Source organism: Oncorhynchus tshawytscha, linkage group LG01 (genome assembly GCF_018296145.1).
Source record: "Oncorhynchus tshawytscha isolate Ot180627B linkage group LG01, Otsh_v2.0, whole genome shotgun sequence".
NCBI classification, from domain to species: domain Eukaryota; kingdom Metazoa; phylum Chordata; class Actinopteri; order Salmoniformes; family Salmonidae; genus Oncorhynchus; species Oncorhynchus tshawytscha.
In genome coordinates this window covers 8,095,096-8,122,467 of record NC_056429.1, presented here as the reverse complement: position 1 = coordinate 8,122,467, position 27,372 = coordinate 8,095,096, and the positions used below count along the sequence as shown (strand labels likewise).

Below are 27,372 nucleotides of genomic sequence, written 5' to 3'. Positions count from 1 at the left end.
CAGGGACTCAAAGTCAAACTTTTAAATTAATCATTATTTTTTTATCAGCAAGCTGGAGAGGTTCCAACAAACTTAATGCACCATAGTACACGCCTGTCAGGAGCTCTCTCGGGGCAGTCCTGTTAGTTCTCTTATAATACGACTACAGAAAAATTCATTTCATAATTAGTTGTTCATCCGTGTTTCTCAAACGACAAATTTCAAAGTTGTTACAAATGGCAAATTTTGAAGAGTTTAAGGTTAGGTTTAGGCATTAACTTCGAAATCGTAAGGTTAGGTATTAACTCTGAATGGTTAAGGGTTAATGTTTGGGATAGGCTTAAAACAAAAACAAACAAAAAAGACTTCATCGCTGGATTTGAACATGCAACCTTGGGCACCAGAGGCAGATGTTTACACCCAACCGCCACCCACAACGCTCTAGCAAAACCTAAATCTTCTTGCTCGCTGTTGCCACTAGTGGCCGGTTTCTTAATAAGCTAAATTCCTGACGATGGCTCACCACTCATCATACTGGTCGATTTCAACCTTCCAATGCCTGCCTTCGATTCAATTCTTTAAACGTTGCCTCTTTTGACATCACCCTTTCCCAGTCCCCTCCCACTCACAAGGTAACCAATAAGCTTGACCTCATACTTAATAAAGAATGTTCACCAACTAATCTCACTGCAACCCCCCTCTGATCACTACATTGTTTCCTTTTCTGTTTCCCTTTCCTCCAATCCTAACCACTCAGTCCCTAACCAAATGGTCATGCGCTGTCGCAATCTTTGCTCCTCTTGCACTACTCTCTCCATTCGGCTAAATCCTTTTTGCTCCAGTCTCCTGACTCAGCCTTTTCAACCCTACTCTTCTCCCTTTCCACATCATATGACTCACTGTCCCTTTTCCTCCCCCCTCCTGTTCCATGGCTGAGTGACTCATTGCGAGCTTACAGAACAGGGCTGTGGGCAGTTGAGTGAAAATGGAGGAAAACTAAACTTCCAGAGGACCTATCATCCTTTTCACTCCCTCTATACCTTCTCTTCCTCTGTATCGGCTGCAAAAGCCACTTTCTATCACAAAACTTCAAGCTTCTGCCTGTAACTCTAGGAAACTTTTACCACATCCGCTTCTCATTCACTCAGCCTATTGAGTCCACCGATCCCACTCATACAGAACTAAACTTCCAGAGGACCTATCATCCTTTTCACTCCCTCTATACCTTCTCTTCCTCTGTATCGGCTGCAAAAGCCACTTTCTATCACAAAACTTCAAGCTTCTGCCTGTAACTCTAGGAAACTTTTACCACATCCGCTTCTCATTCACTCAGCCTATTGAGTCCACCGATCCCACTCATACAGAACTGCCTTGACCTCTTTTTCCCCTCTCTCTGCAGATGAAATCCTGTGACTAGTGATGTCCAGCAGCCAGACAATCTGCCCACTCAACCCCATCCCCTCCTCCAGACAATCTGCCCGCTCAACCCCATCCCCTCCTCCAGACAATCTGCCCGCTCAACCCCATCCCCTCCTCCAGACAATCTGCCCGCTCAACCCCATCCCCTCCTCCAGACAATCTGCCCGCTCAACCCCATCCCCTCCTCCAGACAATCTGCCCGCTCAACCCCATCCCCTCCTCCAGACAATCTCTGGAGACATTCCATTCCTCAGTTTCTTCAACTCCCTGACCGGCTGGATCCCATCTGACTTCAAAATGGCTAGAGTTGCCTCAAGAAAACAACACTCGATCCCTGTGAAGACCGGTAATCCCTTTTTTTCCCTTTCCAAATTACTTGAGCGTGCAGTCTCTGTCCAACTATTTTGCTATCTATCTCAGAATGATATTCTTGATCCTAGCCAGTCAGGCTTCAAAAACCGAGACTGCTCTACCGTGTGTCACAGAGGCTCTCCACACTACCAAATCTGACTCGGTCTCCTCCGTTCTCATCCGCCTAGATCCATCCGCTGCCTTTGACACCGTGAACTATCAGATCCTCTGTCGCTCTGTCGCACAATTAGCCCAGTGTCGTCCGGGTTAGGGGAGGATTTGGCAGGCCAGGATGTCCTTGTCCCATCGCACTCTAGCGATTCCTGTGGCGGGCCGAGCGATGCACGCTGACACGGTCGCCAGGTGTACAGTGTTTCCCCCGACACATTGGTGCAGCTAGCTTCCGGGTTAAGCAGTGCAGCTTGCCTGGGTCATGTTTCGGAGGACGCTTTTCTGACTGTCCATCAACGCCCGATGAAACCCTTCATCACAGCCACTAACATACCTGGAATCGTTACATTGTAAACGCAGCAGGAGAGAGTGGTTTCGTCACTGTGGCACATTGAGATCGATTCATAGACAGTAATCTCAAATAATTCATAGATTTTAAACAAAAAAACACTGCCTGTCATAGACGGGCAATATTAATATGAGATGGAAGGTGAGTTCCTAACGAGTTCAGGAAGCCAAGCAAGAGCTCTGATATTCACAGCGATGGGGCCGGGCCATACATTGATCAAGAGAAACCTTTAGAAAATATGCACATTTTCTAACACTAAATATACAAATATGCATTTTACATTTTAGTTGTTTTATAAATTGATTATACTAGATTTAGAACAAATGTGAGTCATTTCAAGCCTTATTCAGATTTTTTGAATAGGAAACACCTCAAATACTTCATATTGACATAATATTTGTACTGTGTGCTTGTGTCCTCAAAAAACACCTCAGCAATTTAGAACTATTTTTACCAGAAAGGGTGAGATTTTAACCTTTCTTGGAGTATGCAGCATTAGTAGTTATTGTTTATGGCCCTTCTCATGATAAATAATTACTTTTGGGGATTACAATAGATTTTTTTTAATGCAGATTGATTGTTTGCGTTTAGAATATGCAGATTTCTTAAAGCTAAGGCGACCCCTGTGCCCATCTTCCAAAAAACATCCGAAGCCCTGCCTCCTCAAAGAATATCTTAAATAATTCCACATATTGTCTGCAGCCAACAGGAAGGCATCATTTGCAACGCCCACAACACCCACCAATTGCTAACTTTGCCACTGCTTGAAAAAAAAACCTAGTAGATTATTGACTTCACAAATCTTAGTAAAATAACCCGTGGTGTCTAGTGGAGGCCATATGCAACCCAAATCAACTTCATTCCTCATTATTTCAATTCACAAGATAGAATGAACACCCGTGGTAGACCTCAAAAATTAAACGCCGGCTGAGTAAGCATTCCCTCGCCGAACACGTGATGGCTGTAGTGTTGCTTTTGAAACAATTAAATGAGTCTCCACATTGTGTCCGGATGTCCTTTTCCACCACCATTTTTAGAAACCAGTAAGCATTCTGCTAACAGTGGAAAGATTATGACGACAACTTGATGGCAGTAGCTGAGCCTGTATAGCCATCTACCTACTATAGCTAACCAGCAAGCTAGCTAGCAAAGCTAAAGGGACTGCAAACGGGTTAGCACAACCATATAGCATAACCATATAGCATAACCATATAGCACAACCATATAGCATAACCATAGGCCAAGTACAGCCAAATATTAGCTTTAGCTGGCTGGAATATAAGAGGTCAGCAAACATTTTCCCCTCGTACTCCAGGAACGTACGTCTGCCAACTTTATAATGAGGTTTTGTAGTCAACAATCTGACCAAATGAAGAGAATTGACATTAGGGCTAAGCTTTCACCGAACCAGAATGTTCATTCACCAGACTTGCAGGGATTGGCTTGTTACTCCATTATTTATTGCTAAGCAAGCTTACTCATACATCAGAGTAAGGATCACAATGGAAAAGATAAGGAATGACAAGAAGCCCTGATATCAAATTGTATTACAGAGTACTGACAAGTGTAGCATATGGGACATTTACAGATGACATTAAGGCTCCGTCATATTTCAATCTTACATTCTTTAAAAATAAAAGTAAGCAGACAACAATAAGAGCAATATCTGAGGATCGATTTGCCTCACCTCTGCTTGGCAAATCACTTGAAGCAAATAGCATTCAGTGGGTGGCCAAACACATGAAATGTCAAATCAATAAAAAATACATTAAAAATAATTCCCACCGGTCAACAGATGTGGTCTGAGTCAATAAAAGTGATGATGTCCAGTGAAAATAGGAGATGGAGAAATGAAAATAAAAATAACAAACAGGAAGAGGGCTGTGGTGTTTATGGCCTCCTACAGTGCATTGTTCCAGCCACTCCACCCTCGCCGCACCGCGACCTAGTTCAGAGGAAGCATGTAATTGCCTTCCCCACAGGGGATTTCAACAGGGGTTGGAGCGAGGAGAAAACTGTCACCATGAATGAGCGAGTTAAGCCAATCTATCACTCGCACATTTAATCTGTAGCGAAAGAGGCAGCAATTCCAAAACAGCAATTTAGGGCAGAAAAGGGATGACATGCCAAGAGAAAAGCGGGTGTGGGATAATTCTTTCAAACCAAATCTGAGTCATTACAGGTCATCATAAGAGCCTGATTAAAAAGTTTTTTTTTTTAAATGCATCAAATCTGCAGTCATTAGTAAGACTGAGGAAGACTGACAAAAGCTGTGCCTAAATGGACAGTTTTTCTGCCCTCTGTTGACGACCTTCTGAAATCAACACCCTCGAAGTAAGTCTGCATTTTACAAGACTATCCTTCTTAAACAGGTGTTAATCATGAGCAGATACCTGTAGAGTACAATGGTTAGCCGTTCAAAAGGTGCTTGCTGCGTGGGATCTGCAAACCAGCAGGTGTTCCATGAGCAATAGAGCCAAAAGCACCTTATATGATTTTACTAAATTATTTTGTGGGTTCGGGACCAGTACGGGAAAAAGTATGAAGATGTTGCTCTGGATAAGAGTGTCTGCTAAATGACTAGATTTTTTATTTTTATGTAAATACCATGAAGTTCAATAAAGAGACTGTAAATGCAGGTACTTCTCTGAAATAATAGAATCAGTTATGAGCCTATTGACATCAAAATAAGGTTTTGTTTGAAATATGGAAAAATTGAAATCAGCCTACATCGCAAACTATGGTTACTAGTGGCTTGATACTGCCTGAGCTATTTCCAATCTCATTTAAGAATTGTATTAAGACATGTGGGATGAAAAGATCAATTTAAAATATCTATTCTAGCCTTACAGCAAACCAACAACAACAGGCTCAGTGGCATGTCCACTGCTACAGTCTGCAACCAAGCACACAGCTCGCTCACTGCTAACAGGTCCCTCATTCTTCCCCAGTCCTGTCCACCGAGCCAAGCAGCTCTGTGGGTGGGGGGAAGGGAATACTGGGAAACATGCTGAGTGCTGCTGCTGTTTGCTCTGAAAACACTGCCTCATGCCGGCCCCGGATTAGCCAACCGTGTGGGTTGGTGTTCGGTCAACCAGACACACAGTAAAACACACTCATTAACCTGTAATGGAAAGGACACTAAGAAAACGTGTGCAACGTTGACAGATGAAACTAACATTTACAAGACTAAGATAGAAGGTTGAACAAGTAAAGCTGTCAAAGTGGTCATTGTTTACATGTGTTCATTTAACATGACCAGTGAGGAAATTCACTTTTTGATCCACTAGCCACTGTGATAATAAAAATAATATTACATATATTTTTTATATTATTAAAAAGACGTAAAAAACATGAGAATGCTTTGTGTTTTTATAAGAAATTAGGGCATAAAATTAAAAACAGCCGCCACCTGCCAAATCCGGGTAGATTTAGGTATTGGAGGGCATGATTGTCTTTCACCAGCCAGCGGGTAGTCAATTTCCAATGATCTACAGCGAGAGCGTCACATTTGTGAATAAAAATGGTCAAGTATGAGTACATGTGCAAGTAAGAGTCATAAAAAAATGCTGCAGAAGCTGTTTTTCAAAGTAGTTCTGTTTCTTAACCGCTAAATAGGAATCCTATATCTCACCTCAGGAAAACACACTGCCTGGTGGGGAGCTGAATGAGTGAAGTGCTGATAGTTTCATTGTTGGTCTTATTTACTCTAAAGACGACAAAGTGAGACTTTGTCAGCGTGTTTTTTTGGGGTGCTATTTACATTGGTTTTGTTCACAAGCTCTGTTGTTTTTCCAACGTTAGTTTGAGTCTGCTGCTGCAACTGATAGCGAAAAAGACGCCCTAGTCAGATCCCAAATCTCACAGACACTAGTGACAGGACTCAAATGACCCCGTTACCACAGTAAGGGGCAGCTGAAAATGTTGTCTATGATATATTTTGATTAAAAGACTCTGGCCATAAAAATTTAAAACAATTGAGCAATATACCACATTACCTCTTACTAATACATGACTTGTTTTAGGAACAATACAAAGCATAGTCATCCCTTAGTTTTTTGGATGTAATTATGTCCCAAAAAATATTTGGGCTGGTAATAAAAATGAGTGGCTGATTTATCTAGCTTCCACAGTGGCTGATTTATCTAGGTTCCACAGTGGCTGGTGAGCCAAAAAGTTTAGGCCCTGCAAGAAATGTATTACTAGTAATGGTGTATTGCTTCATTTCATTTTTGTGACCTGTGTATTTTAACCAATGTATGTTAAGGCAAAAAAAATGTAGATACAAAAGGTAAAAAACAGAAACAAACAACTGAACATCTATAATCAACAACGTGCCTACCCTGACACAAACAACTGAACATCAATAATCAACAACGTGCCTACCCTGACACAAACAACTGAACATCTATAATCAACAACGTGCCTACCCTGACACAAACAACTGAACATCTATAATCAACAACGTGCCTACCCTGACACAAACAACTGAACATCTATAATCAACAACGTGCCTACCCTGACACAAACAACTGAACATCTATAATCAACAACGTGCCTTCCCTGACATAAACGGCTGAGTGATGTGGCTTATTATAGTTCAGGGGTCTACGCTGAATTTTCTTTACAAGGAGTGCTTCCAAGTAGAAATGTAGAAGCACAGAAACAAAAGTTTAGGAGTGATCCATGCTCAATCAAACACCGTCAGTAGGTGGGACAAAATTTCACAGCTGCCCCTTTAAATCCTTTTCATGTGGGACTTCCAAATATCTAACGGTCGCCAAAGCGTGAGTATTTTTTATTTTTTTATACACGTGATGTCCGAATTCACTCCCTGTTCCAAAATGTGATTGTTACGCAACAGGACAGTTATCCCCCGCTGCCCTCAAACCAAGAAACACTGCCTTCTAATTATCTATAGCCTGCATAAACTTATTTTCCAACCAGTTTTATGTTCTATGAATTTGAATTGAGGTGTGTATCCACCTCAATAATTCACATTTCACTGTTGCGGACAACTCACAGGTTTGAAGCTTTAATGAGCCTTACAAACTTTTCTCTTCGAGGAGAGCCCAAGGACTTCCCCAGTGTTTCCGCAGATCAAGTATGCAGACAGTTGCAAAGTCTTGCAAGCTTTTCCCCAAACATTTTCTATCTGGCACTCACATTGCCTTCATTGTTGTTTACCTTACAAACAATAATTTTGGACATGTGTTCCTATCAAAGTAAGTGCCTTATTTTCTGTATATCCTGTTGTCGTTTCTACTGTAGTATGTACAGTTGAAGTTGGACGTTTTTCACAATTCCTGACATTTAATCCTAGTTCAAATTCCCTGTCTTAGCTCAGTTAGGATCACCACTTTATTTTAAGAATGTGAAATATCAGAATAATAGTAGAGAGAGAGAGTGATTTAATAAAGATTTTATTTCTTCCATCACATTCCCAGTGGGTCAGAAGTTTACATGCACTCAATTAGCATTTGGTAGCATAACCTTTAAATAACTTGGGTGAAACATTTCAGGTTGCCTTCCACAAGCTTCCAACAATAAATTGGGTGAATTTTGGCCCATTCCTCCTGAAAGAGCTGCTGTAACTGAGTCAGGTTTGTAGACCTCCTCGCACATGCTTTATTTTTTCAGTTCTGCCCACAAATTTTCTATAGGCTTGACATCAGGGCTTTGTGATGGCCACTCCAATACCTTGACTTTGTTGTCCTTAAGCCATTTTGCCACAACTTTGGAAGTATGCTTGGGGTCATTGTCCATTTGGAAGACCCATTTGTGACCAAGTTTTAACTTTCTGACTGATGACCTGATATGTTGCTTCAATATATCCACATAATTTTCCTACCTCATGATGCCATCTATTTTGTGAAGTGCACCAGTTCCTGCTGCAGCAAAGCACCCCACAACATGATGTTGCCAACCCCGTGCTTCACGGTTGGGATGGTGGTCTTTGGCTTGCAAGCCACCCCATTTTTCCTCCAAACATAACTATGGTCATTATGGCCAAACAGTTCTATTTTTGTTTCATCAGACCAGAGGACATTTCTCTAAAAAGTATGATCTTTGTCCCCATGTGCAGTTGGAAACCGTAGTCTGGCATTTTTATGGCGGTTTTGGAGCAGTGGCTTCTTCCTTGCTGAGAGGCTTTTCAGGTTATGTCAATATAGGACTTGTTTTACTGTGGATATAGATACTTTTGTACCCGTTTCCTCCAGCATCTTCACAAGGTCCTTTGCTGCTGTTCAGGGATTGATTTGCACTTTTCGCACCAAAGTACGTTCATCTCTAGGAGACAGAAAGCATCTCGTTCCTGAGCGGTATGAGGGCTGCGTGGAAGAATAGTCTTTATACTTGTGTACTATTGGTTGTACAGAGGAACGTGGTACCTTCAGACATTTGGAAATTGCTCCCAAGGATGAACCAGACTTGTGGAGGTATACAATATATTTTTTTCTGAGGTCTTGGCTGGTTTCTTTTGATTTTACCATGATGTCAATCAAAGAGGCACTGAGTTTGAGGGTAGACCTTGAAATACATCCACAGGTACACCTCCAATTGACTCAAATTATGTCAATTAGCCTATCAGAAACTTCTAAAGCCATGACATTTTCTGGAATTTTCCAAGCTAAGCTGTTTAAAGGCAGCTTAGTGTATGTCAACTTAGTGTATGTAAGTATTATAAGTGAAATAATGTCTGTAAACAATTGTTGGAAAAATTACTTGTGTCATGCACAAAGTAGATGTCCTAACAGACTTGAAAAACTATAGTTCGTTAACAAGAAATGTGTGGAGTGGTTGAAAAATGAATTTTAATTACTCCAGCCTAAGTGTATGTAAACTTCCGACTTCAACTGTATGCATGCACAGTGCATTCGGAAAGTATTCAGATCCCTTGACTTTTTCCACAAGGAAGCATAGAAATTGTGCGTATAGAATAGATCTACCGCTTCTTATACTTGATTTCAATTAGAATGACAGATCTACAACATACGTTTCTATGTGAATTTGGTCAGGTCGCCCAGAAAAGTGACATATATTGCAGCTTTAACCAGTCAGTCCCTATGGCATTTCCACACAAGCACTGTACAATTACATAATTGTCTGAAGGATAGCCTATGGCCTGCAAATTAAAGCCTATTGTGTTTAAAACCTGTAGAGTTTCTTCAGGTGCGTTAGTTGACGACTAGTCAAGCCCGGTCTGCTAGCAGTTTGTGTGGATTTGTTAGACCAGGCCTTATTGATTTAGGCTAATAGGCCAAACTGATGAAGTCATCCTGACGCTAGTTAGTTGAAGCCATTGAAGTAAAAACAGATTGACAGTTTTGAATGGATCCCAACGAATTGTTTATTAGTACTGGGAAGTGTCGTGATGCTGCCATCTTGTTAAATATGGCGTAAACATCTGCTAATTTGAGGATCTTGGGTTTACAATGAGATGAGACGCTTTAGGATGACGTGAGCCAGTTAACGACTGGAGTCAATGCTCATACTTGACATCTTGAAAATTGCTCCAGAGTGCTCAGGACCTCAGACTGGGGCTAAGGTTCACCTTCCAACAGGACAATGACCCTAAGCACACAGCCAAGACAATGCAGGAGTGGCTTCGGGTCAAACCTTTCTTGTTTCTTGTTTTTTGCGTCTTCTACTTTCGTTTTTGTACAGCAGCTTCAAACATCTGAAAACACTATATTTTTGGTTATGGAAAATATACAGCAGTTCACAGCAGTTTAGATGGTACAATAATTCTCTGCACGATACTTGCTTGTTTTGTCACAAACTGAAATTAGGCCGACTATTAGTAACTAGGAGATGGCGGAACGATTTCTGCATAGTGCAACTTTAACCCATAGTTATGATTGCAAATGAGCAGGCTGGAAAGTCAGTTTGCGCCATCACAATTTTGCCAAGCACAAGAAAGGTTTTGTTCCATCAATCCCAGTAATCCTAGCCAGCGACAATACCAAAATAATCCCACATTAAACTGTAAACAAAGCTACTTCTCATTCTAGAAGGCACTCAATCTTATTGATTCATTCAGCTGCCTGATTCCTCTCTCACAGTATCTTCAGGGCATCTAACAAAAAAAAAAATACTTTCATTCATCACATCAGCCTAAGGAACAAAAGCTTCAAATCCTGCTTATTATGGAGAAACTGTACTCGCTGGGGAGCGCAGGACAAGAGTTACTGCCACAGTGATGATGTTTAATCAAAAAGGAACATGTGTCTGAAATTCTTTATAGGCCCTCGTGTACTCTAGGGGAGAAATACAGTCCAATGCTCAAAACATTTGCCTTTCCTCCACCCTCCAGAGACAATAAGCCTGGACACCAAATTGGCACATGATAGAAAATTCCTAGAGAAAAGGTTTTGATGACATTTAAGTACCAGAGACACAGAGGTTAACTGTGGACAGGTTATGTGGTCTGTCAATCAAAAATTAAGAATGTTGTGGTGAACTGTGACTTCCGGTGTTAACCAGACCAGAATGACGTTGTAGGGCCTAGGCTTACATCCTCACCCACCTGCCAGCCATCACGGAACGTTCCAGAAGGCGCTGGCTTGGCTATGGAACCAGAGCCGTGTGACATTCAATACAAGGACCGTAACTGATGAGACTGCAAGCCTAAAGCTGCAGCTGAGACACTGCAAGCCTGTCAGCGGTGTCCTGACTCCTGTCACAGGTCTGCACTCTTCTGTTTTCTCTCCCTCTCCCTTCTTTCCTCAACACTGAGTTCTTACTGGCTGTCACTCTGCTGTCAGACGCAGGGTCAGAAGGCCGGTCAGAAAAAAGAACACTAAGCATTTTACACAAGTTAATAGAGTAGCCAGCCAAATAGAAAAAGTAGCCAGCTAGGCACCCTCGGGACCGTGGGGGGGAGGGGGTTGTGGGAGGTTGTCCCCCTAGGTTTAAATTTGTTTTTCTGAAATGAGCTCTATTTTGGTGGCCTCTGATTCATCATAATGCCTTGATTGCATCCGAAATACACAGCAAAATTATTTGATACTTTATTCACTATACCCGCCCAGATTAGAAAAATGTGTTGACAATTTAAATGTATGAATTCAGTGTATTGTTAGTTGTTTGGGATATTGTCTCAGCCTATATGATCTGGACTATTTTCTAAGTAAGAGAGCATTTAATTTTTTTATATTAACCTAATCTAGTTAAAGGTTAAATAAAAAAATAGAGATTAAAGTGTTAAGAGTTTTACTGCAAGATATTAAATGCCACAATGATGTTTGTTCTTCAAATTATGCATTTTATTTAAAAATATATATTTAATAGCCCACCTTATCCTGAAAAATAAATTAAAGAGCAATTTATGACCCAATGTTTTAGGTTTCGTTACAGTGAAACACATCAATTCGGAACTTCATTTAGACGATTTGATGCAAAAAGTTATGTTGGTGTTTTAACAGTAAATGTAGCTCTCTGGCCCATAGCGGTTCGACTCTACCATTGAAATAGTGCCTCTAAATAATTTCAAAGTTTGCAATGAAACTCCCTTCTAGATGTACTGAGCGGTACCTCCTCAAGGCCTACTATAAAAGCAGGTGACTTATTTGGCAATGGCTGTTGGTATGTGGTGTGTGCCAATATGTATGTTTTTGCGTGATGCTTCCTTGACTAGACTGCTGACATTACACAACATTTTTTTTAAAGGCAGTAAAGGCCAAATTTCAACGTTTTTGCTTACCGTTTCATACACATCTATGTGCTTTTACAAAGAAAGAAAACATGTAGGCTATGAGGATTATACATTGATGTTGGTAGCCATCTTAACAAGAAATAGATGACAACGGTGTTCATGTTAAATTGTTGTATTTTTTTACCCAACCGCTATAACTGATTGGTGACTCAGTCCACTAAAGACAGTTGGTTCATAGTTCAATTGTTGTAAATTCTAATACCATGTGGGTTTTTATTTTATTTACAAGATTCATCCCATGCCCACACACTTTAATTCTGAAAAGGTGAAAGCATACCTGTGATAGGGGCCGCCCTGTTAGTAGTCGTAGGTTTTTAATACAGCACTCAAGACCAATCTGAGTTCATTTGACCATTGGAAAAAAAGAGCTACTGAGTAAATCCTGCAATGTGGGTTGGATTGAATTGAGCCCCTACCTCTTCATTTTCAAGGTGATAATTGCATTTTTCTTCCCAACACAATACCGCAATAAATGTGAGTCCACAGTTCAAAGATCTTCTTTGCTTTTTATTGCACACCGTTGGAAGGATTTGAACTTACATCGCAAGGGGTAATAGATGTCAGGTAATCTGTACCCGACAGCCGGCGCTAATGGAAAACACTGCACTTTTAATTTAATTCTCTCTGTGGTGAGGCGTACAGCCAGCCTTCAAAACACAACTCTATTTAAATGACTTAACAGAGAGATAACCAAGTGGAGGAGGAACCCAGAAATCCCCTGGTTATGCTTAAATAGGCAGTAAGACACTCAAGATGGTAGATTAGTTTACAAATTATACTAATACCAAGCAAAGTCATGAATGATCGTAATATCTTAGCATTACCAGCAATGGTTGAAAGTGTCCATCCATGACGGCTTCGATAGTTGAACAAACAGTATCAGACATTTAAAAAGACCTCAAAAATTTGCATTTTGAATCAACACCCAGTCACCTCAGTATGAGGACCATTCAGGGTTTCCGTTACCCGCTAATAGCCGTTTTTTGGGAGATTTTAAAAACATTTTTTTAAATACAACTGACACTTGCCAATTGTCTGGGAGAAGAAATACAAATCCCATTGCAAAACAATGCTTTTTTTAATCCCATTCATTGAAGGAAATGCATTTGACCGGTCAATAGGTTAATAAGCCTAATTTAGTGGAACTAAATTGGCGCTTGCGTTTTCATTAGTCGTTAATGTTTATCACACGCGCAAAGCATACAGCTACAGAGCTTATGAGAGGAAAATCTGTCAGACAGCGCGAGAGCTGCTGCTTCAGCTTCTTATTAAACAGCTCAATTCCTGCTGGAGTGAAATGTGCTTTTATAAGCCCAATCACTGCGTAACAAATTCTAAATGCAATCATGTGTTAAAAGCAATTTTTTTGGCCACGATTAAAAATAGCTAAAAAAAATATTTAAAAACGTCCTTCCTCAAATGATAATTGACACGCGCTTCCCATTCGAGAGCCTATACGCAACAGTAAGTAGGCTTCAGCTTTGTCACACACCCCTTTGAAAAGAGCTGGAGGCAGTATGCATTTTGAAAACGGAACGTTTTACTTCATATTATGAGACATGTCTTACCTTGCTTCAAAGTCAAATTCGACCATACAAACGTGGAGGCAATTATTTTATAAAGACTTCCATATGCCATTGAAAACAGTCTTATTCTCTCATGTCAGTGGTTTTCTACAATCAACTTTCTTTCATTGTCCAGTAGCCAAAGGCACATTCCTAATTATATTAGCAACCCATGCTAGTTGTATCATCTTTAGATCTCCCCTCTAAACATTTCTAATGGATATTTTCATCTCCGTCACATGAAACCGCTCGCATGTGCGGTGTGATTTTGACAACAGTGTTTTGCTGCTTATTGCATTACGGGAACGAACATTCGCGTGTAGCCTACTGCCTCGTGCGCTAATGTGAAGAAATAATAGTTTAACATTTTAAGCTAAACGTTCAGATCTGTTGCAACAGCTTCATTGCTTTATAAAGTTGTTTTTAGGCCTAAATTTCAGATCTACGGTCCCACAACTGTCCCAGAGTGAGTTTGGAATAGGCTATTTCTTTCTCGCACAGAACGGCAAGTTGACCCATAGAATAGATACACTTTTCTACTATGGGGGGATAGTAGATTGACATAGGCTAGTGATTGATGTTCGTTACTCCTTTTGTTGGAGGAAAAAAGTAAACGTGGCAGTTATTATAACATTTTCGAAGTGTGCATCGGAATTCGGTATGAAGGATGCAGGTCGTATTGCATCATCAAGCTCCGTTTAGATGAATAACCATAAATCTAAAATGAAATTCCGTTATTCTGAGCACTGTGGGTGGACGGACTAATCAGGTTACACACCCAATGCATATAGGTCTGGTAAATTTCTCAAAATGTCTATTCAATTTAAAATGCTACTGGTCAAAATGTCCGGTGCCACATTTTCCCCTAACGGAATCCCTGGTACCATTATGTATTCAGAAACACCCAGTCATTTTCTCAGTAGTAGTACAATTATGCATTCTGAAAGAAGGACTCTGAATACCCTACAAGGCACTCAAGAAGGTTCTGTTAGGGACTCTGAATACCCTACAAGGCACTCAAGAAGGTTCTGTTATGGACTCTGAATACCCTACAAGGCACTCAAGAAGGTTCTGTTAGGGACTCTGAATACCCTACAAGGCACTCGAAGGTTCTGTTAGGGGCTCTGAATACCCTCCAAGGCACTCAAAAAGGTTCTGTTAGGGGCTCTGAATACCCTCCAAGGCACTCAAAAAGGTTCTGTTAGGGGCTCTGAATACCCTCCAAGGCACTCAAAAAGGTTCTGTTAGGGACTCTGAATAGATGGAAAGAAACGCTTCATTAGGGCAGATTTATTCAAAGGCTGTTCTTATGGTGGTTCTCCAGGAGCTCAACACCATTTGTTTGGCAAATTATTTTTACATGTGTAGCCAAATGGATTTCCCGTGCTAGCTGACACACGATTCACATCCACCTATTCTATGAAAGTCTGCTGGTTTTGTCAAGAGCTGTATTATGCAAAGGGATGTGCAAGGAATATAAACCATCATAGACAGCCCTAACCTCATATTGCAAGGTTAACAATGCAATTGATTTTCACAAGATGTTTTGCAATTGATCAAAGCTTCTAAGCTCAGGGTCATACAGACCAGCATTGCTAAGGCAAGAGAGACTAAAATACTGGGCTAGTTAAAACAGGAAATAGGTTTCAGACACCAAGACAAACGCTCCTGACTGTCACAGTGTACCCTGTTTTTGGTAAGCTATTGGGTGCATACACGTCATGATACTAGGTAGGCCATCATTGTAAATATTTATTCTTAACGGACTTGCCTACTTAAATAAAGGTTAAAAAAAAAAATCTTTAAAAAAATTGAATTAGAAAAATTCTAAAAAACTGGCTAGTGTTTCTCCTCTCGTCTCGTCTCTCCTGACATCAGCCTTTTAAAATGTGAACTAGGCTTACTTTTACTTTACTGCTTATTGGATAAAAGTCTGTCGATTTGAAAATTAAGTTCATTGACGGTCTCCATCCATAAAAATCGGCAGTTACGCGATTATACAATTACCATGCCACAGCCATGATGACTAACTAGCCTAGCTTAAGCCTGGTAAAACCAATATGAACATGACAACTTAAGCCCGTCCATCACTACACGACTTTCAAAAATCCCCAAAATCTCTGAGCGTCTCACATTAAACAACCATCTTTGCTGTATTTTTGGAGGGGTCTTGTCAACGTGGTGTTGAGCACACTAAATGATGTGGCACGGGGGGGGTCACACACTACACGGTTCTTCACTTGGTCGTGAGGATTCTCCATACCACGCTGTCTCACCAAAACAATTATGTGATAAGATTTAACATAGGTTTTCTGAAAAGGTTTTCAAATCAGACATTCACACACACTTGCCATACAGAGTTGAAATATCGAGCCAAAATGTTTAGTTGTATAACACTGCTTGTGAACTTCCGAGCTGTGATGATTTGACTAGTACAAAACGCACGCTAGGGGTAGTCATCACACATTCTGGGTGATATGAAATAACATCTCACTGGCTTCTTCTCTGGCGAGCGCTCATTGGCTATTCCTGATCACCATTCTCAAAAACTTGTCGTTGCACATCTCACACTACAAGAGCATCGAAGACTGTGCAGATAAAATCAAACATGTTTGGTAAAAATAAATAAATCAGGATGTCTGGGACTGTTCAAAGACGAGATATCTGCCCTCAGATTACATCTCTGACCTGCTCACATTAAATGAGTGTCGGTGACGGCTGTGCCCCGTGGAGGCAACGATATGGATATTTTGTCTCCGATCTCAAAAACTAGTCTGGGACAGCTAAATCAGGGCCAAAATAGTGTAGTGGCTTTATGCTATTTCAAAATGTATGTGATGTAGAATCTTACCATCACCTTTTAATGGGCATAAGAAACCAGCCTAACTGAAATAGGCCTACCATAAATCATGAACAAATGCATAGGCCTAGCCAAATGACGACACATAGCTAGACGTACCTGTCCTCTACAGGCCACTGCTCAAAAGGCTCACCTTTCTTTCTAGCTCAGATATGAGAAACATTTCACAGCCTAACACACACCACAACACATCATGAACTGTTCTACATTATGCTGAACACATTAGGAAAAAATCATGTCATGATTATGCCGCAAGCATTACTAGCTCGGCTCGCTGCTCTTTCAGGGATCTCTGGCTGTCCCCTGCTGAAGCACATAAATCCTATCTGGTTTGTCATCAGTTGGTGTGCAGCCAATGGGTCATTTAAGTGCAACCGATCCTGTATAGGAATACTGTCCGTATCACAGTTTAGTCTACACTACCAACGACGTGTAGAGGCACTCACACTACACCTAACACTGCTCACTATGTCCATGTAGTAGCATTGGGGGTAAATGTTCCAATCAATATCACAATTATCCAATAACTGCAGTTCACTCAGCAACCAATCAGGTCTTTTGATAATGTGACAGATGTAGGCTAATGATTGTTCTTTCAAAAAAGAGAAACGGTTAAGGGGACCAACATTCTACATCACGTGTGAAAAAATTGAGCCAATAAGAAACCTTCCTTCCTACCATTTGTTTGAGACAGAGTCTCCCAAACATATGCAGCGTTTAGTTAATCTAATTGTGGGAAATGTAAGATCAGACGGCCGCTAATAGCGGTTACTCTTTTATTGAGTTATATTTCAGTCACTTCAAACCATAGAGCAGAACGAAATACCGTCAAAAAAAATACTGTGCGACTGAATTGCAATAGACTGTCATATCCTCAAATTTAAAAAATAACCACTGGCTATTGATCATATGTCGGGGTTGTGAACATTTTCTGATATTAAAATTCAGTCGTGGGCCCCCAAAAAAGTTTTGGAACACCTGGTTTAGGATATTTAGCCTAATGAGTCAAAGCCTCAAACTTTTTCTATGCATATCAGAGTTAAGGTTAGCCAATGGAATGGGGGTTAGGCTACAGGCCTAAGTCAGGACTGAACGTTCTCATTATTAGATCATGTGACGTCTCATTTCAATAGTTCCCCTTTTGTAGCCATGGGATTTACCAACAACTATAGACCTAGGTGACCTCAGTACACAAAATGGCCCTCTTCTTCTAGACAACAATCCTTAGTATTGAAGAGCCTTGATTTTTTTTCTCCCTCATTCTTTTTATTGGTGAGAAAGGGTTTTGGAGCTGGGAGGCCAATGGACGTATTGAGCTGCAAAACTGATGGTGCACCACAACTTTTTTTTAAATGACTACCCATAATGCCTAATGTCTCCGAGCGTAACTATTAATGTTTAAAATGGCAAATGCAATAAAATGAAAACGGTAGGCCCGGTACTAAAAATAAACCACAGTCCCACGGGCCATTAGCATGCAATGTAATTCACGGCCGTCATAGCAAGTAGATGACTTTGATGGCTGTTAGCGTTAGACGAGGCCTACATTCTGTCATGCAACCACTGCTTTAAAATACTCACTGGGGATGTCCTAGGGATGTCCTAGGGATGTCCTAGGGATGTCCTACTTGTCAAAGTCTTTGTAAATGTTAAGCTCCTCAAAATGGTATTGTTCATCCTCTATCGTAAGGTGTTAAAAAGGAACCCTAACTCATTGAGAAAATGTATTTGAGTTTATCTATCAGTTCACATTTCTTTGAATTAATAAAAAGTGTTGTTTTTTTTTCCCGTATGTAAAACAATCCCAAATAAAAGCCCGAGGTCAAATTATAATATAACTTTCCACATAACCTCCGGAGGATTAAATTAATCAATTTCCAACAGAAAAAAAATCGTAGTCCTTGGTTACACCAATACTATCATTCTCATTGTAAATTCAATTGGTTGTGATTAATGATGGGAGTTACGAGCCTGGGGTTGCTGTCATTCCAAAAGGTTAGTGGCTCGCTCTCTGGCCTACCTCTCAGAATGAGGGCCAACAGATGTGCAGTGAGATCGGGCAATTTCAGTTTCCTTTTTACTCCGACAACAAATCTCCTCTTCCATAGGCCACCTGAGTCTCAGCCAAGAGGCTGCATGATAACAAGTGAAAAAAGGGAGTGAGACTTAGCTGACCTTTATACTAACGTCACCTAGCGAAGGATATCAGCGACCTTGTGACGCACCAATGGAGTGATTTAATCCAGATCATAGGTCTCAACTAAGATAAATGAGGGCATGAATTGGCAACAACAATGTGAAAACACTGTCACAAAAAACAGGATAACAGCTAAATGTAGAAGGTTTTACAGACCGATGAAACTGCAGGGTGTAATCTTCAACAACGACTCCATAACTTGCCCACGGCCCCGTTAATGTTAGTCAGGATATATTTTTGATTCATGCAATCAATGTTGCATGCAATGGTCATGGTCTAGTCACATGAAAATACATGCCTAAAGGATTTGCCTAGCTGGATACGAGCCACTTCAGAAGGTAGAATAGGCCTCTCTGGTCTGGAAGGTGAACAAACATTACGCTATGTTAATGAATCGCTGCTATGGCGATTGTTATGTTTGTCAGTGAGAAGTGTTTAGGCCTATTGAAAGAGAGCACAGCACAAAATATAGGCAATAGGGTCAAACTACAGTGTACTTTGATAAACGTCTAGTCTTCAACGTTTCTCTGAAAATGGTTATCAAAACAGCCAGACTAGGAGTCTACGGAAATACTCCTTAAATACTTTGAAATCTTTTCATCTTAGTGCCCACAGGTAAAAGGGTCACAGTTCAGCGCTGAGAATAAAGACTACTTTCACTTTGAGGATGGATACGCTAGAGAATATATTTGTACAATGACAGAAATAGGCATAAAAGGGATTGGTGTTTCTCTTTTCACTGATGAAAATCTCTGGGACGACAATAAATAAGCTAATATCCATTGTCCAAGAATAATATTGAGGAAATGGTGTAGAACTCACGTTCTTCCTTAGCCCTCAGCCTAGACGCTTGTTATATTCTCCAGCCAAACAGGAAAGTAGCAGCAACACCTCAACAATGAGAGGCGTGAGTGGGCGGTAATCACACGCCACGGCAAAACAAATAGACAATACGCAAGTAAGCAAACATCTGCCTTTGCCTTAGGGTTGGGCGATATGCCCAAAATATCCTATGGTATTTTTCACATTTTTGACAGTATTTTAAGTTTTTGATGAATAAAAGTTGTAAATTTGCTTTATGAGTAGTGAGTAATCCTAGGGTGGCAAAACATATATTCTAAGTGATTTCAATGGGTCTTTCTCCATTCTGATTGGTTTATACTAGTGGTCGAACAATTATGATTTTTCAATGCCGATACCGATTATTGGAGGACCCCAAAAAAAAACCCGATACCGATTAATCGGCCGATTTTTTATTTTTTTTTAATGTATTTGTAATAATGACAATTACAACAATACTGAATGAACACTTATTTTAACTTAATATAACGCATCAATAAAATCAATTTAGCCTCAAGTAAATAATGACATGTTCAATTTGGTTTAAATAATGCAAAAACAAAATGTTGGAGAAGAAAGTAAAAGTGCAACATGCGCTATGTAAGAAAGCTAACGTTTCAGTTCCTTGCTCAGAACATGAGAACATATGAAAGCTGGTTGTTCCTTTTAACATGAGTCTTCAATATTCCCAGGTAAGAAGCTTTAGGCTGTAGTTATTATAGGCATTATAGGACCATTTCTCTCTGTACGATTTGTATTTCATTCACCTTTGACTATTGGATGTTCTTATAGGCACTTTAGTATTGCCAGTGTAACAGTATAGCTTCCGTCCCTCTCCTCGCTCCTCCCTGGGCTCGAACCAGCAACACAACGACAACAGCCCACCATCGAAGCAGCGTTACCCATGCAGAGCAAGGGGAACAACTACTAGAAGGCTCAGAGCGAGTGACGTTTGAAACGCTATTAGCGTGCGCTAACTAGCTAGCCATTTCACTTTGGTTACACCAGCCTCATCTCGGGAGTTGATAGGCTTGAAGTCATAAACAGCGCAATGCTTGACGCACAACGAAGAGCTGCTGGCAAAACGCACGAAAGTGCTGTTTGAATTAATGTTTACGCGCCTGCTGCTGCCTACCACCGCTCTGATTTTTTTTTTTTTTTAAATACACCTGATGCAACAGCAGGGACTGTGGCAACAAACATACACACACACATACATATATATATATATACATTATATATATATATATATATATATATATATATACACACAGAGAATTCATAAGGCTGTGTGCCCTCAGGCCCCTACTACACTACCACATATCTACAAAACAAAACAAAATCTAATATATATATATATATACATATATTTTTTTTTGTAGATATGTGGTAGTGGAGTAGGGGCCTGAGGGCACACAGCCTTATGAATTCTGTAATGAATGTATTGTAATGTTTTTAAAATTGTATAACTGCCTTAATTTTGCCGGGAAGAGTAGCTGCTGCCTTATACGTCAACAAAAGAATGTTTCCGGAATGCTTATCTTACTGGTTTTTAACTAGAGAGAAAAAAAAAAAAATCTGAGATGGTAGGTGTCATGGCTTGCTGAAATGACATTGAATGACCCTCTTGTGACTTAAACAATGTTTAGATTTTGTGACTTGGGTATAGAACATAAACTTACTTGGTTCTTCATGTCGGAATTTATCTTAAAACCTTTAGAAATTATTTCATTGAATTTTTGTGTCATGCCGTTGAGGGCAACTAGGTGTACTGGATGATGTATACACTTTATCCCATGATCAGAACCAGCTACAGGATGTAACATGGTGACCGTAACAAGCCTGTTTGTAGTTCCTCAAGTTGCAGCAGGGAGACAATGCACCAAGAGAGTAAACAAAACATTCTACTTGATACACAGTAATGCACCATTTGGCAGACTTTTTTATATGTTTTATCCAAAGCGACTTAAGAGGTTTGCATGCATAAATTTTACATTAAGGGTGGTCCCGGGAATTCAAACCTGCTTTCCTGTTGCAAGCGCCATGCTCAGCCAACTGAGCCACAGAGGACCGTGCTGAGCCAACTGAGCCACAGAGGACCGTGCTGAGCTACAGAGGACCGTGCTGAGCTACAGAGGACCATAGACATTACTGTAACAATCCAGAGGAGACAAGAGTCTAGAACACAGGTCTCCAAGATCAAGGGCTGCGGACGTAACCATTAGTCCAAGAAAAAAAGTAATCTACCTTGGGGGAGCAGTTAAATGGTCTAATCAAAATGGCAGGTTTGTTTACACCAAACGGGAAGTACGTCCCCACACTTTGACTTTCTTTTAAAGCAAATTCACACGCCTGCCTGTGGCTTCGATGACCATACCAGGTAATCCGACTTCTAACACCACTGTAGCAATTGAGGGGGGTTGCAAGGTCCCCTCAGGTCACCTCAGGTCACCAGGACCAAGGAACAGCAACCATAACCACTGTTAAAATAAATCTAGCCTCCTTGGTAGACTGGCTATTATCAACTGCAGTTTTGAAAGGGGGATACCTTGTCAGTTGTCCAACAATGTATTCAACTGAAATGTGTCTTCCACATTTAACCCAACCCCATTCTGCCTTAAATCGACATTCACGTCTTTGGCACCCAGGGAACAGTGGGTTAACTGCCTTGCTCAGGGGCAGAACGACAGATTTTTACCTTGTCAGCTTGGGGATTCAATCCAGCGACCTTTTGGTTACTGGCCCAACGCTCTAACCACTAGGCTACCATAACCAGTAATGCCTTGCAATCTTAACACAAAAGAAATATAGATTGAATAAATGTTGATGGTAGACCTGTGATTTCACCACGCCTCTTTGACTTGAGTTATTCAATCAAGGAGCATGTTGAGTAGTCTGGGATACCTTTATAGTGTCAGGTAAGATGGCTCCCCCTGGCAAATACTGGGAAATACAGGACCAGTCAAAAGTTTTTTTTGTGGGTTGGCTCAGCCTTGGCAAAGAACATGCTGATATCACTGTTATTACGTGTACCAAAACATACAGTACCAGTCAAAAGTTGACACACCAAATCTTTCAAGGGTTTTTCTTTATTTTCACTCTTTTCTACATTGTAGAAACTATGAAATAACACATGGAATCATGTAGTAACACCCCAAAAATAGTTTTAATCAAAACAAAGTATATATATATATATATATATATATTTTTTTTTTTTTTTTAAAAGTAGCCACTTTCCCTTGATGACAGCTTTGCACACTTGGCATTCTCTCAACCAGCTTCATGAGATAGTCACCTGGAATGCATTTCAATTAACAGGAGTGCCTTGTTAAAAGTGAATTTGTGGAATTTGTTTCCTTAATGCATTTGAGCCAATCAGTTGTGTTGTGACATGGTAGGGTTGGTATACAGAAGATAATCCTATTTAGTAAAAGACCAAGTCCATATAATGGCAAGAACAGCTCAAATAAGCAAAGAGAAACGACAGTAGATCATTACTTTAAGACATGAAGGTCAATCTGGAAAATTTCAATAACTTCGAAAGTTTCTTCAAGTGCAGTCGCAAAAACCACCAAGCCCTATGATGAAACTGGCTCTCGTGAGGACCGCTACAGGAATGGAAGACCCAGAGGTACCTCTGCTGCAGAGGACAAGTTCATTAGAGTTATCAGCCTCAGAGATTGCAGCCCAAATAAATGCTTCACAGAGTTTTCTGTCCAAAAATGCAGAAAAATTAATCCATGCTTTTGTCACTTCTAGGTTAGACTACTGCAATGCTCTACTTTCCGGCTACCCGGATAAAGCACTAAATAAACTTCAGTTGGTGCTAAATACGGCTGCTAGAATCCTGACTAGAACCAAAAAATTTGATCATATTACTCCAGTGCTAGCCTCTCTACACTGGCTTCCTGTCAAAGCAAGGGCTGATTTCAAGGTTTTACTGCTAACCTACAAAGCATTACATGGGCTTGCTCCTACCTATCTCTCTGATTTGGTCCTGCCGTACATACCTACACGTACGCTACGGTCACAAGACGCAGGCCTCCTAATTGTCCCTAGAATTTCTAAGCAAACAGCTGGAAGCAGGGCTTTCTCCTATAGAGCTCCATTTTTATGGAACGGTCTGCCTACCCATGTCAGAGACGCAAACTCGGTCTCAACCTTTAAGTCTTTACTGAAGACTCATCTCTTCAGTGGGTCATATGATTGAGTGTAGTCTGGCCCAGGAGTGGGAAGGTGAACGGAAAGGCTCTGGAGCAACGAACCGCCCTTGCTGTCTCTGCCTGGCCGGTTCCCCTCTTCCCACTGGGATTCTCTGCCTCTAACCCTATTACAGGGGCTGAGTCACTGGCTTACTGGGGCTCTCTCATGCCGTCCCTGGAAGGGGTGCGTCACCTGAGTGGGTTGATTCACTGATGTGGTCATCCTGTCTGGGTTGGCGCACCCCCTTGGGTTGTGCCATGGTGGAGATCTTTGTGGGCTATACTCAGCCTGGTCTCAGGATGGTAAGTTGGTGGTTGAAGATATCCCTCTAGTGGTGTGGGGGCTGTGCTTTGGCAAAGTGGGTGGGGTTATATCCTTCCTGTTTGGCCCTGTCTGGGGGTGTCCTCGGATGGGGCCACAGTGTCTCCTGACCCCTCCTGTCTCAGCCTCCAGTATTTATGCTGCAGTAGTTAATGTGTCGGGGGGCTAGGGTCAGTTTGTTATATCTGGAGTACCTCTCCTGTCCTATTCGGTGTCCTGTGTGAATCTAAGTGTGCGTTCTCTAATTCTCTCTTTCTCTCTCTCTCTCTCGGAGGACCTGAGCCCTAGGACCATGCCCCAGGACTACCTGACATGATGACTCCTTGCTGTCCCCAGTCCACCTGGGTGTGCTGCTGCTCCAGTTTCAACTGTTCTGCCTTATTATTCGACCATGCTGGTCATTTATGAACATTTGAACATCTTGGCCATGTTCTGTTATAATCTCCACCCGGCACAGCCAGAAGAGGACTGGCCACCCCACATAGCCTGGTTCCTCTCTAGGTTTCTTCCTAGGTTTTGGCCTTTCTAGGGAGTTTTTCCTAGCCACCGTGCTTCTACACCTGCATTGCTTGCGGTTTGGGGTTTTAGGCTGGGTTTCTGTACAGCACTTTGAGATATCAGCTCATGTACGAAGGGCTGTATAAATAAATTTGATTTGATTTGAGTAACAGAGTTCAAGTAACAGACATCTCAAAATCAACTGTTCAGAGGAGACTGTGTGAATCAGACTTTCATGGTCAAATTGCTGTAAAGAAACCACTACTAAAGGACACCAATAAGATGAGACTTGATTGGGCCAAGGAACACGAGCAATGGACATTAGACCGTTGGAAATCTGTCCTTTGGTCTGATGAGTCCAAATTTGGGATTTTTGGTTACAACCACCGTGTCTTTGTAAGACGCAGAGTATGTGAACAGATGATCTCTGCATGTGTGGTTCCCACCATGAAGCATGGAGGTGGTGGTGTGGGGGTGCTTTGCTGGTGACACTGTCAGCGATTCATTTAGAATTCAAGGCACACTTAACCAGCATGGTACCACAGTATTCTGCAGAGATACGACATCCCATCTGGTTTGCGCTTAGTGGGACTATCATTTGTTTTCAACAGGACAATGACCCAAAACACACCTCCAGGCTGTGTAAGGGCTACTTGTGACCAAGGAGAGTGACGGAGTATTGCATCAGATGACCTGGCCTCCACAATCACCCGACCTCAAACCAATTGAGATGGTTTGGGATGATTTGGACAGCAGAGTGAAGGAAAAGCAGCCAACAAGTGCTCAGTATATGTGGGAACTCCTTCAAGACTGTTGGAAAAGCATTCCAGGTGAAGCAGGTTGAGAGGACAAAGTGTGTGCAAAGCTGTCAAAGGCACAAGGGTGGCTACTTTTAAGAATTTAAAATATATTGATTTGTTTAACACTTTGGGTTACTACATGATTCCATGTTTTAATTTCACAGTTTTGATGTCTTCACTATTATTCTACAATGTAGAAAATAGTAAAAATAAAGAAAAACTCTTGAATGATTAGGTGTCCTAACTTTTGACTGGTACACTTAATAACCGTCATGTCAGCATGTTCTTTGCAAAAGGCTGAGCCAAACTACTAAAAAAAACACTAGCTTGATTTTTGATAGACACGCTGTTAGCTAACTAATGTAAATTGCTCTGAATAAGACTTGCGCATCTGCGAAATTACTAAAATGTCAAACGTACCTAGCTACATGTGGATGGCTAGCAATATCTCAAGTCACTTAGGGAAACGCATGACAAGTTGTACACAAGCATTGGTATAGAATATATATGTTTTAAATGGACTAACGTCAGTAATATATCAGATATAGTTAAAACACATTTAATATTATAACTTGCTATCTAAACTGCTAAGTTAAATGGCCAGTTTCATCCTAGCTGCTACAGTCCTACAATGTCCTCATCGGAGTCCGTGTTGAACATGTATTTAGTGGCTAAACATTATTCCCACAAATGCATACATTACATCAGGGCATTATCCTACTAGGATAATTATATGGCTCGTGAACAGTATTTTAGGACAAGAGGCGAATAACTCATGCCGGGTGAGTGTGGAAATAGCTGCTCCTCAGACAAAGAGGGGGTTCACCAAAGCAATGCACGAAAGCAGTTGTTAGCCAGAGAAGCTAACTGTTAGCTAGTTAACCAGCGCGCTTTCCAGGTTAGCATTAGCTAACGAAGCTAGCTCATGCGCTTACTAACTAGCAGGCTGGCTAAGTCCCCGTTTTCTAAAGTGTAGAACAAATTCCTTCACTGGTATAAAACTTAATGTTGTTGGCTAACTTACCCTTTTGACAAACCCAATCCAGCGAATGTTTATGTACACTCCATAGATCCTGATAGTAAAGGTAAAAACCACTTTGATGACCCACCCCACCTCCCCCCCAATGTGCAAATATACACAGACAAATCAATCAACGTGCTCCCAAGAAATCCAACGCCAGGGGAAGGGAACGGCTAATTCACTGGACTGCTGCCATCACACGTTGAGATCCCGTTGAAAATCAGTTTAAAGCCCTGGTTGAAAATAAAGCATATCCTTTCTTTAGTCCAAATTGTAAAAATCCAATATTCTGGCAGTTTCCTCACCAGTTTAATTCCTGGATTTGATTTCGTTGAAATCTCTAATATCTTGATGGCTGTTTGGATCGTTCAATGCTGAGGGGAGCGATACAATGTAACCAACAAGCAGGACGAGCCACTTGCAAATTCAGGGACAAAGATCTGCGTGGACTGAACCGCTTGAAGCGGTAGATACAAACATAGAGAATGATAGAGGCCTCTAGTGGCTAAAAGGCTATTCTAGCATGGGCAGCGCCATTGAGGGCTTCCACCACGCTTCCGCAATTTTAAAGTAGTCAAAGTGGTCAACTGGGTGGAGATTCGTATGGGTTGTAAGCCTCAATGACGCTGGCCATGCTGTAGCAGACGCTATAAAAGCACTAATAGCAAGATGAGTCCTCTATCTATCTCTATGGATACAACACTAGCTGAGAAGAACTGGAACAAGATCATGGAGGGGATTGGGGATGTTTTGTGAATGAGTCTCCTATTTAATTGTTTTATTTTATTTATTTAACCTTAATTTAACTAGGTGTTAAGAACAAATTCTTATTTACAATGACAGCCTACCCTGGCCAAACCCTAAGCCAGACGACACTGGGCCAATTGCACTCCACCCTATGGGACTCCCAATCACAGCCGGTTGTGATACAGCCTGGAATCAAACCAGGGTCTGTAGTGTCACCTCTAACACTGAGATGCAGTGCTTTAGACCGCTGTGCCACTCGGGAGACATCCTAATGGTGACTTGGATGATTTCATTTTTGACATGACAGGGAAAAGATAGTGTTTTGTAAATGCG

The 27,372-nt window shown here is 41.1% G+C and overlaps 1 protein-coding gene across 2 annotated transcripts in view; it reads right to left on the bottom strand.

The window, feature by feature from the left end:
- Positions 1–26,701, bottom strand: part of LOC112266881 (zinc finger protein 609) — a 191,628-nt gene extending 164,927 nt beyond the window's left edge. The window contains exon 1 of one of the 2 annotated variants that reach the window (XM_024444899.2): positions 26,598–26,701. The gene's annotated coding sequence lies outside the window, so the exon portion shown is untranslated. Of the gene's footprint in view, positions 1–26,295 lie in introns of both variants that reach the window. The other variant, XM_024444816.2, reaches the window with a different exon arrangement.
- Between the last annotated feature and the right edge of the window lie 671 nt (positions 26,702–27,372).